Source organism: Oryx dammah, unplaced genomic scaffold (genome assembly GCF_014754425.2).
Source record: "Oryx dammah isolate SB20612 unplaced genomic scaffold, SCBI_Odam_1.1 HiC_scaffold_24, whole genome shotgun sequence".
In the NCBI taxonomy this organism is placed as follows: domain Eukaryota; kingdom Metazoa; phylum Chordata; class Mammalia; order Artiodactyla; family Bovidae; genus Oryx; species Oryx dammah.
This window is the reverse complement of record NW_024070208.1, coordinates 54,840,492-54,858,590: the sequence shown is the minus strand read 5'-3', so window position 1 is coordinate 54,858,590 and position 18,099 is coordinate 54,840,492.

The following is an 18,099-nucleotide window of genomic DNA, read 5'->3' as shown; positions in this document are numbered from 1 at the left end:
GTCAAGGCTATGGTTTCTCCAGTAGTCATGTATGGATGTGAGAGTTGGACTGTGAAGAAGGCTGAGCGCCAAATAATTGATGCTTTTGAACCGTGGTATTGGAGAAGACTCTTGAGAGTCTCTTGGACTGCAAGGAGATCCAACCAGTCCATTCTGAAGGAGATCAACTCTGGGATTTCTTTGGAAGGAATGATGCTAAAGCTGAAACTCCAGTACTTTGGCCACCTCATGCGAAGAGTTGACTCATTGGAAAAGACCCTGTTGCTGGGAGGGGTTGGCGGCAGGAGGAGAAGGGGACGACAGAGGATGAGATGGCTGGATGACATCACTGACTCGATGGACGTGAGTCTGAGTGAACTCTGGGAGTTGATGATGGACAGGGAGGCCTGGCATGCTGTGATTCATGGCGTCGCAAAGAGTCGGACACGACTGAGTGACTGAACTGAACTGAACTGATGGCAAAAACCACTACAATAGTATAAAGTAATTAGCCTCCAATTTAAATAAATTAATTAAAAAACTGAATTTACTTTTCTTAGCATGATAAACTATATCTATTTCAAACCAATAGCTAATCAGGTAATAAACAATATTGGAGATATTTTTAATGTAGGAAAAAATATAGGAAATGATGAACTAATATATAATATATAATGTTTCTGAGGCACCAGCAAAAACAATGTGCTCTTCACATGAGGTGGCCAAAGTACTGGAGTTTCAGCTTTAGCATCATTCCTTCCAAAGAAATCCCAGGGCTGATCTCCTTCAGAATGGACTGGTTGGATCTCCTTGCAGTCCAAGGGACTCTCAAGAGTCTTCTCCAACACCACAGTTCAAAAGCATTAATTCTTTTGGTGCTCAGCTTTCTTCACAGTCCAACTCTCACATCCATACATGACCACTGGAAAAACCATAGCCTTAACTAGACGGACCTTAGTCAGCAAAGTAATGTCTCTGCTTTTGAATATGCTATCTAGGTTGGTCATAACTTTTCTTCCAAGGAGTAAGTGTCTTTTAATTTCATGGCTGCAATCACCATCTGCAGTGATTTTGGAGCCTCCCAAAATAAAGTCTGACACTGTTTCCACTGTTTCCCCATCTATTTCCCATGAAGTGATGGGACCAGATGCCATGATCTTAGTTTTCTGAATGCTGAGCTTTAAGCCAACTTTTTCACTCTCCTCTTTCACTTTCATCAAGAGACTTTTTAGTTCCTCTTCACTTTCTTCCATAAGGATGGTGTCATCTGCATATCTGAGGTTATTGATATTCTCCTGGCAATGTTGACTCCAGCTTGGGTTTCTTCCAGTCCAGCGTTTCTCATGATGTACTCTGCATATAAGTTAAATAAGCAGGGTGACAATATACAGCCTTGACGTACTCCTTTTCCTATTGGGAACCAGTCTGTTGTTCCATGTCCAGTTCTAACTGTTGCTTCCTGACCTGCATATAGGTTTCTCAAGAAGCAGGTCAGGTGGTCTGGTATTCCCATCTCTTGAAGAATTTTCCACAATTTATTGTGATCCACACAGTCGAAGGCTTTGGCATAGTCAAGAAAACAGAAATAGATGTTTTTCTGGAACTCTCTTGCTTTTACCATGATCCAGCGGACATAAATCAGCCATAGGTGCACATGTGTTCCCCATCCTGAACCCCCCTCCCACCTCCCTCCCCATCCCATCCCTCAGGGTTATCTCAGTGCACTGGCCCTGAGCATGCATCGAACCTGTCTCTGTCTCATGTATCGAACCTGGACTGGCAAGCTAGTTCACATATGGTAATATACATGTTTCAATGCTATTCTCTCAAATCATCCCACTCTCACCTTCTCTCACAGAGTCCAAAAGACTGTTCTTTACATCTGTGTCTCTTTCGCTATCTCGCATATAGGGTCATTGCTACCATCTTTCTAAATTCCACATACATGTGTTAATATACTGTATTGGTGTTTTTCTTTCTGACTTACTTCACTCTATATAATAGGCTCCAGTTTCACCCACCTCATTAGAACTGATTCAAACGCATTCTTTTTAATAGCTGAGTAATATTCCATTGTGTACATGTACCACAGCTTTCTTATCCATTCATCTGCCGATGGACATCTAAGTTGCTTCCATGTCCTGGCTATTATAAACAGTGCTGCGATGAACATTGGGCTACACTTGTGTCTTTCAATTCTGGTTTCCGTGGTGTGTATGCCCAGCAGTGCAATTGTTGGATTGTATGGCAGTTCTATTTCCAGTTTTTTTAAGGAATCTCCACCGTTCTCCACAGTGGCTCTTCTAATTTGCATTCCCACCAACAGTGTAAGAGGGTTCCCTTTTCTCCACATCATCTCCAGCATTTATTGTTTGTAGACTTTTTGACAGCAGCCGTTCTGACCAGAGTGAGATGATATCTTATTGTGGTTTTGATTTGCATTTCTCTGATAACGGTGATGTTGAGCATCTTTTCATGTGTTTGTTAGTCATATGTATGTCTTCTTTGGAGAAATGTCTGTTTAATTCTTTGGCCTATTTTTTTATTGGCATTTATTTTTCTGGAATTGAGCTTCATGAGCTACTTGTATATTTTTGAGATTCTTTGTCAGTTGCTTTGTTTGCTACTATTTTCTCCCATTCTGAAGGCTGTCTTTTCACCTTGCTTATAGTTTCCTTCATTCTGCAAAAGCTTTGAAAGTAAATTCATTTAAAAAATAATTTTTTTACAGAAAAGTTCTAAGGCTAGTACTATGAATTCCTATATATCTTCACCCCATTCCCCCTAATTTGACAGTTACATAATCACAGTGCATTTATCAAAACTAAGAAATTCATACTGGTATATATTATTAAATAAATTCAAATTTTAAATCTCCAATTTTCTCACTAATTTTCTTTTTCTGCCCCAGGATCCCATGTAGGGTACTGTATTGCATCTAGTCCTCTTGTCTCTTTCATTTCCTATAGTCTCTGACAGTTTCTCAGTCTCATTTTTGATTAACCTGATAACTTTGAAGAGCTCTGGTCAAGTATTTTCATCAGTGCTCCTCAATTTGACATTCTCTGATGTTTTTCTCATGACTAGAGTTATGGGCTTGGGGAAAGAATACCACAGACAAACCTACCTCTTATCACATCATATAAGTCAGTACATTCTATCAGTCTCACTTGTCTCTGGTGTTAACCTTGCTTCAGGTAGTGTTTGCTAGGTTCCCCATTGCAAAATTACTACTTCTTCCCTCTTCCATACTCTATTCACCAAGCCAGTCATTAAATCTAGCCTACCTTCACCTCCTGGAGGAAAAAATACTGATATATATTATTTAAAATTATGCTATAAGGAAGATTGGTCCCATTTCCTCCATTTCTTGATTCATAAAATATTGATTTCTATTAGTATGGACTCATAGATATTCACTTCATACTTTGGGTTAGATTCCAGTTTACATGCTGTGTGCTCAGTTGTGTCCGACTTTTTGCAACCCCATCGACTGTAGCCTGCCAAGCTTCTCTGTCCGTGGAATTTTTCAGGCAAGAATACTGGAACAGGTTGCCATTTCCTACTCCAGGGAACCTTCCTGACCCAGAGATGAAACCCATGTCTCCTACATTGGCAGGCAGATTCTTTACCACTATGTTACCTGGGAAGCCATAGTACTACATTATTTATCTTATTGCTCAAATTGTTCTCAAGTTGTGGCCAGTTGGCTTTCTCAGTTGACTCCAGTGTCCCTTGACATGCCCCAACATTTGTTGTTGTTCTGTTTCATTCATTCTTTTTGCCTCTTTGAATATTTCATTACTTTTTGGCATGGTTCTCCAAGCTTATCTTGTACTTTTACTGGTCCAGTCCTAGAAACAGCCATTTCTTAGAAGAGTCTTGGTTCTTTTTATTGGATAGTGGTATTTAAAAAACAAGATCTGAACACTATATGTTGTGTTCTGTTTTGCTTTTAAAGTGCTATTTTGCATCCCAATGTTCATGGCACCATTATTTATAATAGAAAAGACATGGAAGCAACATAAGTGTCCATTAGCAGATGAATGGATGAAGATTTGGTATACATATACAATGGAATATTACCCAGCCATATAAAAGAATGAGATTTTGCCATTTGCAACACCATGGATGGATCTGGAAGATATTATGCTTAATGAAATAAATCAAATAGAGAAAGGCAAGTACTGTGTGGTTTCACATATATGTGGAATCTAAAATTTTAAAACAAAGAATGTATAAAAACAAAACAGAAACAGACTCACAGATGCAAAGAACAAACTAGTGGTTGCTGGAGAGGAATAGGAGGAGGGGAAAGATAAGTGAAAGAGATTAAGAGATACAAATTACTAGGTATAAAATAAATGAGTTACAAGGATATGATGTATCTAGCACAAGGAATATAGCAAGTATTTTATAATAACTTCATATAAAGTATAATCTATAAAAATATTGAATCACTATGTTGTATACCTGAAACTATTAGCATATTTTAAGTCAATTATACTTCAATGAGGGGGCTTCCCTGATAGCTCAGACGGTAAAGCATCTGCCTACAATGCAGGAGACCCAGGTTTGATCCCTGGATCGGGAAGATCCCCTGGAAAAGGAAATGGCAACGCACTCCAGTATTCACGCCTGGAAAATCCCATGGACTGAGGAGCCTGGTGGGCTACAGTTCATGGGGTCGTAAAGAGTCGGACATGACTGAGCAACTTCACTCACATACTAAAGTGAAAAAATTAAAGGTCTTGTTTTACTTTTAAAAAATTGTAATATATACATATAACATAAAACTTACCATTGTAACCATTCTTATGTGTACAATTCAGTGACATTAAGTACATTTACATTGTTGTGGTATGCTGTGCTCAGTTTCAGTTGTGTCCAACTCTTTGTGAACCTGTGGACTGTAGCCCGCCAGGCTCCTCTGTCCATGGGATTATCCAGGCCAGAATACTGCAGTGGGTTGCCGTTTCCTCCTCCAGGGCGATCTTCCCAACCCAGGGATCGAACTGTATCGCCTGCAGTTCCTGCAGTTGGTAGGCAGTTTATTTACCACTGAGTCATCTAGGAAGCCCTACATTTACATTGTTATGCAACTTTAACCACCATCTATCCACAGAAATCTTTTCATTGCATTGCAAAAATGAGATTCTATGCCTATTAAACAATAACTCCTTATTGTTTCCTCCCTCTCAACTTCTGGCAAGCACTCTTCTAAGTTCTGCCTCTATGAATTTTACTACTACAGGTACCTTGTATAAGTGGAATCATACAGTATTCATCCTTTTATAACTGACTTCAATAGCCTCAAGGTTTATCCATATTATAGCATGTGTCATAATTTCCTTCATTTTCAAGGTTGAATAATATTCCACTATATGTATATACCACATTGTGTGGACCCACTCATCTCTTGATAAGACACTTGTATTGTTGGCAGTCCTTACCTATTGTGGATAATGCTGCTATAAACATGGTGTACAACTATCTCTTTGAGTCTCTGCTTTCAATTCTTTGGGTTATGTACCTAGAAGTAGAATTGCTAGATCATATGGTAATTCTATAGACCTTTTCTTGAGGAATGTCTATACTATGTTTTAGGCTTCCCTGGGGGCTCAGATGGTAAAGAACCTGCCTGCAATGTGGAAGACCCTGGGTTTGATCCTCTGGTTGGGGTGATCCCTTGGAGAAGGGAATGGAAATCCAATCCAGTATTCTTGCTTGGAGAATCTCATGAACAGAGGAGCCTGGCCCGCTACAGTCCAGGGGGTAGCAAAGAGTCAGACACGACTGAGTGACTAACCCGTGCGCGCGTGCACGCACACACGTGCATACACACACACACACACACACACACACACAATGTTTCAGAGCATGTGCCTCATTTTACATTCACATCAATAAAGTCCAAGGGTTCCAATTTCCCCACTATCTCCCCAACAACTCCCAAATCATTCAATGGACAACACCAAGAGTGAGCCCTAACATCTGTACTTTAGGTGATGATGGTATGTCAATGTAGGTTCATCAATTTTAACAAATGTACCATTTGAGATGGTTGTTGATAATGGGGGAAGCTACACATGTGTAGGGGCCAAAGGTATGTGAAATAGCTCTGTACTTCTCTCTCAATTTTAATGCAAATCTAAAACTGCTCTAAAATGAAGTCTTTAAAAAAAAAGATTTAAAAACATAAACAGAATATTTCTCAGCATTTCTTTATGGCCACAGTGAGTCTGTTGAACGGGTTGAATTGAACCTATGGGAATGGGCCAACAATTGCATTTGGACAGTGTCATCTGAGAGAATTAATATACTCATTTTTAACAGCCTCAAATGAAACAGTCTATTTTACTTCCTTCTAGAAATCTCTCATAGTAGTTATTCCTTAGCTCTACCTGCAAATGAAACAGTAGACATTTGATATTCATTTATTAAATCTCTGGGATGCTATTTGCAGTGAAAATGCTATCCAAGCAATCACTAACAGTATTTAATACAACTTTTAAAATAATTGGTATGAGAATAAGCTGACAAGTTAGCAAAGAATGTTGGGAGGTGAACAAACTTTTTGGAACCATCCTGCTTTTCTTTGACAGACTCAGAAAGGATAAACTTGTAAGAAAAAAAAAAAAAAACTTTTCAAATTGGCTGATTTAACAACCTCTTCTCACTAGAGAAAAATCTCTTCAATCTGATGAGGATAAAGCAATCTAAATGGAAATATTGGTTCCCACAGATTTCTATCGGCTTTGATGATAAAACCTTCTGCCTCATCTATTGCCTTTTGATCTAGCTGAGAAAGGATGCTGGGAGAGGCTTGGGCCAGGCTCTTTCAATGACCAGCTGCTGATACAGCTGTGGCTTGTTAAGGCCACAGGACAAGGAAAAGTTCCAGCATGTTTCCTGTTTTATCACATTCTTAAGTTAACATTATATTACTGAGAAAAGTGATATCCACACAGATGCAGAAATATGGTATGTACTGAAGGCCAAACGGATGGTAAAAATGAGAATCCAGCTACATATTTCAAGAAATTATTAAGATGTAAAAGCTTATCAATAGCACCTTTATTCAAACGTAGCAATTTGAAACAAAGATCTGCTTTTAGATAGTTTACTTGTCTAAGATTGATGGGGAGAGAGTCTGAAGTCTCCAGAGAAACATACTTTCTGCTCTCAAGTATCCAGATGGATTTGCATCCTAGATCCAACCTCAGAGGCTTAAGGAATGCTGCAGAAGGCCTCCAGCTGATAGGGGGGATCTTAACTATGACTCTCCCTGCTTTCCATTAAGGAAATGAGAAGCAACTCACTTTTTACAAGGTGTTAACTAAGCTTGGCTGAGCAGCCCAACTGAAAAATCAAACATGCCCAAACACTTCATGTTTATGAAAACAAACTCCATTAACGTGCCTGGCTTCCCTTTTCATAAAATTGCAGATGATTTACTGCATATCTTAGTGCAGTTCCAATTTTCCTGTAAAATGCATGTTCTGTATTATGTTTGGCACATTTTAGGCGATCAATGTGTGATTGTTGAATTGAATTAGAATTGATTTGTTTTCCATGAAAATTATAATGGAGGATTTTATAGAACCAGTGACTATCCAACTGGCATAAAGAGAGTATTTATACAAGCTATGAGAACTGGTATGTACTCCTAAAAGGAAGTTAAACATATTTTTTTAATACCACAGTGTTCACTCTTCCAAAGTTGGACTTAAAAGGAAGAAGAACAAATTCTCTAACAACATGCTCCATCAAGTTGCATCTCATTACAACGAGTCATTCAGAGTCATTTAAGTGTCTCCAAACCCCTATATATCTGATTATTTAAATTATGCTAGTAAACACAATTCTAGAATTTTCTCATTAAAAACATTCTTTCCAGGATAATATCTACTCTCTCTTTGTCCATTAAAAAAAGATATTCAGTAATAAAGCATTCTCTTCACATGGCCAAAGACACCTTTCTGCTCTTATCTAACTCTCTACCATTGTTCTAAAGAGGAGAATGGATAGAGAATAGTGAGATTCACAACTGTCCAGTCACTTCTCTAGAGCTATGATCTGTTCCCAAGTGGGATGTTTGCACCCAGGACGGGCAAGTCGAGCCTTCAGACTGTGGACAAATGGCACTTGAATTGTTATTTAAATTTATTTTCATCTAAAGTTAAGAAGAAATAAATACCAATAGAAGTACAACTTACGAATAAATACATATGCATGTATATGTATACAGGGGCTTCTCTGGTGGCTCAGATGGGAGAGTCTACCTGCAATACAGTAGGCACAGGAGAAGTGCCTGAGTCGGGAAGATTCTGGAGGAGGGAATGGCAATCCACTCCGGTATTCTTGTCTGGAGAATCTCATGGACAGAGAAGCCTGATGGGCTACAGTCCATGGGGTCGCAGAGAGATGGACACAACTGAGCGACTAGGCATGCACACACACACATATTTGGCAAGTTAAAACAAATTACGTTCCTCTGTAGCCATGTAAACTGATACAGTTCCTCGAATTTTTAGTTCGGTTAAGTAAATAAAACTAAACTTTATTGATTTGTCACTTGCACACTGTAGATCTTGCAATCAATTTAAAACACTGTATTACCCTCAGTGCCAAAAGCCACGTGGAAGGGCTAATTGTACAATATACTTTCAGTCCTAAAGACTGTTGGTTTTTGAGAATCAGAATCTAGAAGAGATTTAAATTAAGGGTAGTCAAGCTAAAATTATAATCATATAGTCTTCAAATATTTGTGGAGCACTTAGTATGATCCACTGAAGATACAAAAGTTAATAAATATTATTTAGTATTTCCTTCTCTCAAGCATTAGGTAATGAGATCAAGTGATGAACAAAATAGAATTAGTGATTCCTATCTTTATGGAGTTTAGAGGCTGGTGGCAAAAAGACACAAACTGAAATAAAATGGAGAAAGTTTTAAGCAAGATATGAACAAAGCCTTGTAGATAGTTTCTCCATGATTATCCCTCTCTGCTCCTTCTCTCAGATTTCCACTGATTTGGCCTCTTTGGCCACTCCTCAGCCCCCTCTCTGGAGAAGACGATGGCACCCCACTTCAGTACTCTTGCCTGGAAAATCCCATGGATGGAGGAGCCTGGTGGGCCGCAGTCCATGGGGTCGCTAAAGTCAGACACGACTGAGAAACTTCATTTTTACTTTTCACTTTCATGCATTGGAGAAGGAAATGGCAACTCACTCCAGTGTTCTTGTCTGGAGAATCCCAGGGACAGGGGAGCCTGGTGGGCTGCCTTCTATGGGGTCGCAGAGTCAGACACGACTGAAGCGACTTAGCAGCGGCAGCAGCAGCAGCCCCCTCTGTATGTATTTTACCTGACCAACCTCATTTAGGTGACAATGGATGATAATGAGTTTAATTTTATTGAAAAAGGCCCTGATGCTGGGAAAGATTAAAGACAGAAGGAGAATAGGGCCCAGAGAGGATGAGATGGTTGGATGGCATCACCGATTCAATGGACATGAACTTGGGCAAACTCCGGGAGATGGTGAGGGACCGGGAAGCTTGGTGTCCTGCAGTCCACGGCATCATGAAGAGTCTAACACAACTTGGTGACTGAACAACAACAGTTTGATTAATCCTGGCCTTTCTGAAGTTCTTCCCTGGAAATATATCAGGGTAATTCAACAGAAATGAGATATCCACAGAAAATCTGAAGAAGGGAAGCCAAGGGCAGGAACTGGGAAAGCCAGAGTAGGCAAGAGGTGAAGTTAGGAGTTAGGCTTCTGAGAGAAACAAAAATAATTTCACAGAGAGCAGCAAGCTGTGAAAGTCACAGGTAGGAAATCCTGTGGGTCCCACTCCTGTTGGATATTTCCTTTCTTTTGAACGATTCTTAAATGATTCAAAGTAATTATCTTTTATTTTAATTTTATTTTTATTTATTCTTGACCATTGCTGCACACGGGGTTTCTCTACTCCTGGTGAGCAGGGCTACTCTCTGTTGCGACGTATGGGCTTCTCATTCCAGTGACTCCTCTTCTTGTGCAGCCTCAGCTCTAGGTGCATGGGCTTAGGTACCCTGAGGCTTGTGCGATTGTCCAGGTCCAGGGATAGAACCCATATCCCCTGCATTGGCAGGTGGATTCCTAATCACTGGACCACCAAGGCAGTCAGTCCCTAATAATCATTTTAAACTCATGGATTCTTTTAGATTGGAAGTCTCTTTGGATGGTCATGGCAACTTCCTTCTGACTTCTTAAGCTCAGCTTCTTCCCAGTTAGCACAAGGCTCAATATAAAGTGAGAAGTTAGTCCTTCCAGAAGCAGTTATTGGATGGTACCTCAAACAAGGCCAGTGACAGTCATGTGGGGGACACAGAGGTATATGTACAAAGCAGTAACATGCCATTTTGACTGAAGGAGAGAGGACTCACTTATCCCCCTCTTACAAATGCTCAGAAATGCTGTGAGCATTGGGTATTTGAAAAATGACTTTGAGAGATTGCTTTCAGCCACCAGGCAGCACCAACAAATACATCGTGTCAATATAATATTATTAGGTTTCCATCACATATCTTCAGTCACAGCCTTGTCTGTGTTACGCACTATCCTTTGCAAAGCCTTCAGGAGACTCTATGGTGGGTAGTGATTTAGGAAGAGATGGGAAGAGTTGCCCATTTCTCAGACGTGTGGGTGCACTTTGTGGGAATGGTGATGATCATAATCACGATAATGATAAGGTCCCCAGCTGTCGGCTGAAATTCCTTTCTGGGAAACAGCTGGAGATTCATTCTCTAAGGAGCGCATCTGGCTTGATTTGCCAGCACTCAAATCCCATTGATCTGGTTCGGTTCCAGCCCTCTGTACTCACAGTTCAAAGAGCAGGGAGGCCTGTAAAGAAATTACTGCCATATTGTTCAATCGGCCACAGTGAGCCATATATACGATTATAATTAGGAACACATTAAGGGAAGCAGCTCCGTGGAGATAAGCTACTTGACTGCATACGCTTTTTGATGAGGGCTTAGCGCCAATCCGAGAAGAAAAAGATTAAATGTTTGTTACCAATCCTTTTGAACTTGTGGCAGAACATGTGGTAAAGCATTTTTGATTCAAATTAAAAGCATCCTAGGATAAAAATAACCCTGTTCTCCCAGGCCTTTCCAAGTGAAACCATTTGGAGGCTGATTTATTATAGAGCCCTTAACCCCCTTTCCACCCGCATGATTAACGTAAGCATTTCTGAATCCCATGTAAGCCTGGACAGGTATTTGTCTTGTTACACATCTGTGGAACAAATGGCAATACAAATTAGACACTCAACAGATGTAAGTTTTCAAAGGCTGGGCAAATTTAATTTGACTGTGCATGTAAATAAAAAGTTCACTGAGCACTGAGGTCAGGGATGTGGGTTACAGGTAGAGAGGGTGATTGCTTCAAATGTCACCCAGGGGCCAGCCATTCAGAAATTCTAAAGAAGGGGCTTCCTATACCAAGCAGGGAAAATACAGGCTGCTATGGCAGCCCCAGTGAGCCAAGCGTGGGGAAGGCTAAAAAAGAAAAGATGGGGTTTGAACCACATCATTAACAAAGGCTTTCCATGGTCATTGGGAAGAAAAAAAAAAAGGCCAGATGACCATGTCAGATATTCTAAGCTTCCATGTTGAGAGAAGCATGGTTTAGTGGTTTCCTCTGGGTGTGGAGAACAGAAAGTTTGTTCCAGATTCAGCCTGTTACTTCCTCTGTGGCCTTGGGCAAGTCTCTTAACCTCTCTGTGCCTGTTAATTTGCAAAACTGGGATATTGGTTTTTAACCCACTGCCAGGAATCTAAGGTTCCTGAATGTTCTTCGAAAGTGACTGCTGACCCATTGAAAAGAACACTGCATACTTTGTACGAGTTGGAAAAGTTTATAAATGCATGACATTATTTGTCAAAAGAATACTTTAGCTTAAGTTGGTTTTAATTCTATCATGTTATTTTAATTTCCATAAACAGCAAAGTCCCTCGAGGTAAAGGAAAAAACAATACAATATTTTCTCACATCCTCTCACCCAACTTCCATCCCACCCAAAACACACACACACACACACTCACACCACACAATTCCCTCTTCCCATTGTGAATTCTGAAGACTTCCCTGTATAATTTCCTCCCTGATAATGTAGTCAATAGCAGTAATGCTAAACTTCTGAAAGCAGTGCAAATCAATAGGTAATTCCACAAGTGCTTTTTTGGTACTTTAATTATCAAACTGTCAAGATGTCCATATTCTATTATCTAAAGTAGGCTTCTCCAAGTTTCCAAGGATGTTCATAGGTGTTTAATGTACAGAGCTCTTTGATCACATCATTTCAGAACATATTTGATTAAATCCAGTAATATGACTTGCTTGAATATGATAATATATGTTGTGAAATTCTAAGAGAGGAAAATGTAATGTTTTCCCACCTTTTTTTGGATCCTCTTATCACTGAATTCTCTCAGAATTCTTATTCCGAGAAAACAGTTGGGGAAATACTCATCTAAAGGGTTTTGTTAGACTTTTGCTATTTGAGAAAGGTGAATGGATGTGTGGCTTTTTAAACAACAGGAAAGTTATGTCCCATCCGAATAAGACTGATGGAGAGTGAGAATTTCCCTTTAGAAAGGAGACTAAGATAAATGGACAGGTATTCTTTCATGCTCTTATTTCCACCAAGAAGATACTGTTGCTATTACAGTAGACCTGAGTTATTGTTGTTGTTTAGTCACTCAGTTGTGTCTGACTGTGACCCCACGGACTGGAGCAAGCCAGACTTCCCTGTCCTTCACCATCTCCTGGAGCTTGCTCAAACTCATGTCCAGTTAGTTGAATCTGCAAGAGAGGAACCTCCAACGTGGAAAGAAGACTACAAAGATATTCTTGGATTTTTTTTTTTCTGTTATGATCCTTTTATTATTAAATGATATCTTCTTTTATTTCTTTATTTGTTATTTAAGTATAGTTGAATTACAGTGTGTGTCAATTACTGCTGTACAGCAGAGCAACTCAGGTATGTATAAAAAGACCCTGATGCTGAGAGGGATTAGGGGCAGGAGGAGAAGGGGACAACAGAGGATGAGATGGCTGGATGGCATCACCGACTCGATGGACATGAGTTTGAGTGAACTCCGGGAGATGGTGATGGACAGGGAGGCCTAGCATGCTGGGATTCATGAGGTCTCAGAGTTGGACATGACTGAGTGACTGAACCGAACTGATACATATTTTATTTCATATTCTTTCCCATCATGGTTTATCCCAGGATATTGAATGTTGTTCCTGTGCTATACAGTAGGACCTTGTTGTTTATCCACCCTATATACACCAATTTGCATCTGCTAATCCCAAACTCCCATTCTAACTCTCTCTCATCCCTCTCCATTTTGGCAACCACCAATCTATTCTCTATGTTTCTGATCCTGTTTCTGTCCATTTGTGCCATATTTCAGATTCCACCTACAAGTTATATCATATGGTATTTGCTTTTCTCCTTCTGACTTACTTTGTTTACTATGATAATCTCTGGTTGCATCCATGTTTCTGCAAATGGGATTATTTCATTCTTTTTTATAGTTGAGTAGTATTCCGTTGTATATATATGTAACACATCTTCATCCATTCATCTCCTAATGGACACTGAGGTTGTTTCCTTGTCTTGGCTATTGTGAATAATGCTGCTATGAATATAGGGGTGCATGTATTTTTTAAAATAGATGCCCAGGAGTGAGAGTGCAGGCACTTATGGTAACTGTTTTTAGTTTTCTATATACTTGAATTTTTGACTGCAGGGCCTATCCCCCATTGTTCAAGAGTCAACTGTACTCTCTTGCTTTGTTTGCTTTGGTTCTTTGCCATAGGAATAATAATAATAAATGTATTTGAAGCACCCTAACTCTATTATAAATGAGTGCCAGTTACTAGAAGGTCAGACAAACCAAACCTATACTTGATAATAGTTTTATAAATACATATATTATGTTGAAATGATCCTTATTTTTCTTTGGAATGCCAATTAGTCAGGAAACTCTTGCTGCTTTATAACCATTAGTCAAGGAAAGCGAGACTTATGACTCCATAGCCATGTGAGAATAACTCACTGCCTCACTCTTAAGTGGCAAAGTGAAAAGGGAGCCAGGGACATCTTTCAGGTCAAAGCAGAATAAATGAAAATGAAAATCCATTAACAACTTTTACAACCGATAGTTAGGTAACCACAGTGCCCTTCCTGTGACTATGTTTACATCATGTGTTTTTCAGGTCTGCCTTCCCAATTAAGCTCTGAGTTCCTTGAGGTCAGAGACAACATCTTATTTGCAACCTTTTTCCTGGAATATTCCATAGTGTCTGAGTCACAGTAGGCACCTGTCACACATTTACTCAATTGAACTGACATTAAATGATTTGGAACAAAAATATTTATAAAAATATCTCCTATAATACATAGAGTACAGGGGTTGAATCATATTTTCAAACTAAGTAGATAAATTTTATATTTCCCTAGGTATTTCTAGGCAGAATATACAGCTCATTTGTGGCTAAAAAAGATGACATAAAAGCATAAAAACCTCATCATATCTATTCTGGGTCATAGCAAACTTGATCAAATGCAGCGTTTACCTACATGATTTTTTTTACATTTCTTTAAGCTTTTTATTTTGTATAGGGATATACCAATTAATAACATTGTGATAGATTGATGTGAAGAGTGAAGGTATTCAGCCATACATATACATGTATCTATTCTCCCCCAAACTCCCCTCCCACCCAGGCCACATAACACTGGACAGACCTTCATGTGCTCTACAGTAGGTCCTTGTTCATTATTCATTTTAAATATAGCAGTGTCACTTATTTTAATGACATGAGGAACTTTACTAATATCCCAAGTAAATGTCACTCTTTGATTATAACCTAAGGAGGTGTTTTGAATCCTGATTTTTCTACCTGTCATGGAATTACTCCTCACTACTCTTTTTCACCCAGGTATGTGATAACTGTCAATGTTATTGTCAAGACTTTGATAAAAATTTTAAGTCCATGGCCAAGGGAAGAATTCAGTAGTATGAAAACAAGTTCATTTAACTGATTGACAGCATAAAGAAGGCTGAGTGCTGAAGAATCGATGCTTTCAAATTGTGATGTTGGAGAGGACTCTTGAGGGTCCCTTGGACTGCAAGGAGGTCAAACCAGTCAATCCTAAAGGAAATTAATCGTGAATATTCATTGGAATGACTGATACTGAAGCTGAAGCTCAATACCTTGGCCACCTGTTACAAAGAGCTGACTCACTGGAAAAGACTCTGATATTGGTAAAGGTTGAGGACAAGTGGGCGACGAAGGATGAGATGGTGGGATGGCATTACTGACTCAATGGACATAATCTGATCAAACTTCAGAAGATGCTGAAGGACAGGGAACCCTGGCATGCTGCAGTTCATGGGATCACAAAGAGCTAGACATGACTTAGCAACTAAATAACAACAATCAACAGCATCGGAATGTGAGCTTTTTGTTGGCAGTTATGTTCTTATCTAGCCTGCCTTTCTTTGATATATGCAAGGATATTCCAAAACTCTGTCAAATCTTTGCTGACAAAGCTATATTTGAGTCCACTGTCAGTGTAAATTTGTTACTATGACACAACTCTCAGAGCTGACACCAATTGCACAATTGAGCTAAAACAATCATAAAAATTGACGTGGTCAAAACTCATGAACAGAAAGAACAATGCCAGTCACCTCATGTCCAGCACAACACATATCTTTACATTCCTGTCTTGGCTGACAATAATATGGTCACTGCTATTGTGCTCACAGTCAGGAAATGCGTGGCCAGTGACGTGGCTCCCTTATACTTCTTTGTCCTTGGTCTGTTTATGATGTGAATCCTATACTTTACATTTGTGGGTTGTAATGCATTCATTTTCCTCTGACTGTCAGGTAATTGCCTTTAATTGAAGACTTTTCGATTTTGAGAACAGCCCCTTGAATTATTTTACTATTTATTACAATCTACACCAGAAACTCCAGGAGTTACCATCAGGCAGATTGTGGTGCCAGACTATGAATTAAAGGATACATTTTCTATCAGTTTTAAGAAGATTAAAACACACACACACATATACAATTCATCAGAGAATTAAGTGAAAGAATTCCAGTACATATGAGAATTTAATAATGACAAAGTAGTAGTTTAATTCATTGGGGAAAGAATGGGTTATTTAATCACTGACAATGACAGAAAGAAAATCAGTCTTGTAGCATTTAGTTCAGATGGAGTAAAGACAATAGTAAATAATACATTGATAAAAAATATTTGAAGAAGATTTAGAATACCTTGTGCAATTTTAAGCAACACAGGAAACAGAAGACATTAGAGTCAAAGGACCAACTTAGAATAGGAAAAAAATAGCTTTCAGTTAAATAATAAGGGGCAAATATATAATGTTCATTCTGATAGATATATAGATAAACAAGTGATAGATAGGTGCATGATCAGTCTCTCAGTCATGTCTGACTCTTTGCAACCCCAAGTACTGTAGCCCATCAGGCTCCTCTGCCCATGGGATTTTCCAGGCATGAATACTGGAGAAGGTGGCCATTTCTGTCTCCACATGATGGTCCCAACCCAGGAATCAAACCTGCATCTCCTGAGTCTCCTGAATTAGCAGGTGGTTTCTTTACCATTGAGCCACCTGGGAAGCCCTATAGATAGGTAGATATTACCAATAAAAGAAAAAAAAGAACTACTGAGTTATAGGAATGGGATAGTTGTAGGCAGCTCATGGAAGAGCAAATCCAAATGGCAATTGTGTGAAAGGATGCTCAACTTCACTAGCATTCAGGGAAGGGAAACTTAATGGGAAAATAATGTATTACTTTATCAATTTGCCCTCAAACTAACCAAAGTTATGAAGAAGAACACTTGTTACAGATTTGGATAAAACGAAATAATACAATTTGAATAAAAAGTGAACACACATATACACTGTTGGAAAGATGAAAGGCTGCAGTCTCTTTCAGAAAGCAATGCGGCAAAATCTATTATATTAAATATACTCTTCAATACAAAATTCTGTCTGGTCATCCTTTAGAAAAAAATATATACACTATATAAGTATCTCAGGCAACACTGAATATATTTCACTTAGAATTGTTTCAAGTAGTAAAAAGAAGACTAAGTGGAAACAAATGAAAGTCTGCTTATAAACGAGTGATTGAATCCACATGGCATAACTCTATCATGGAATATCATGTAGCCACTAGAGATAAGAAAATAGAAGTAGACCATTTGATAGAGTAGAAGTATTTTCATGTGTTATTGGTAATTTAGCAAGTAAAATGCAGAAAGGTTCTGATACAATCTCTTAATAAAAATGATTTTAAAATCCCCATTATTCATGTGCATAGGTATGTGTGTGTATATTATGTATATATTTACATGTGCATGTATGTATATCTGTGTATTTTTTGCAATTACATGAATGTGATCAAATATATAAAAGATGAATGAATATGTGGTTTTTATGGGCCACTGGATGTGGGGGAAAAATGTGAGAAAAGAGAAAAGAGTTCACAAGTAGAAAAGTATAAGAAAATAGTTCTGTACTATAAACCTCTAGTTTACATACAGCTATACATATGTGTGTGTGTGTATATGTTTATACATTATGCAAAATAATACATGGGTATTTAAAGGCGGGTTTGAGTGAAAAAGCGGTGTGTGAACAAGTCAAAATTCTACTTCTAACAGGTTGAAACTACTAAAATGACAAATCAGGGACTTCCCTGAGGTCTAGTAGCTGAGACTCCATGCTCCCAAAGCAGGGGGCCCTGGGTTCAATCCCTGGTTGGGGAACTAGATCTCACATCCCACAGCTAAGAGTGCACATGCCACAGTTAACAACTAGAAGACCCCCAATGCAGCAACAATTAATAAGACTCGGCACAGTCAAACAAATAATTTTTTAAAAATTACAAATTAAGTGAAACAATTTCTGACACTGGTAGCACCCCATCAGCACCCCTTATTCCCTGCTTTAGAGACCACCAAATGCTTTCCCATCTCACATGAAACTCACAACCTTGCCTAAGGATGAAAA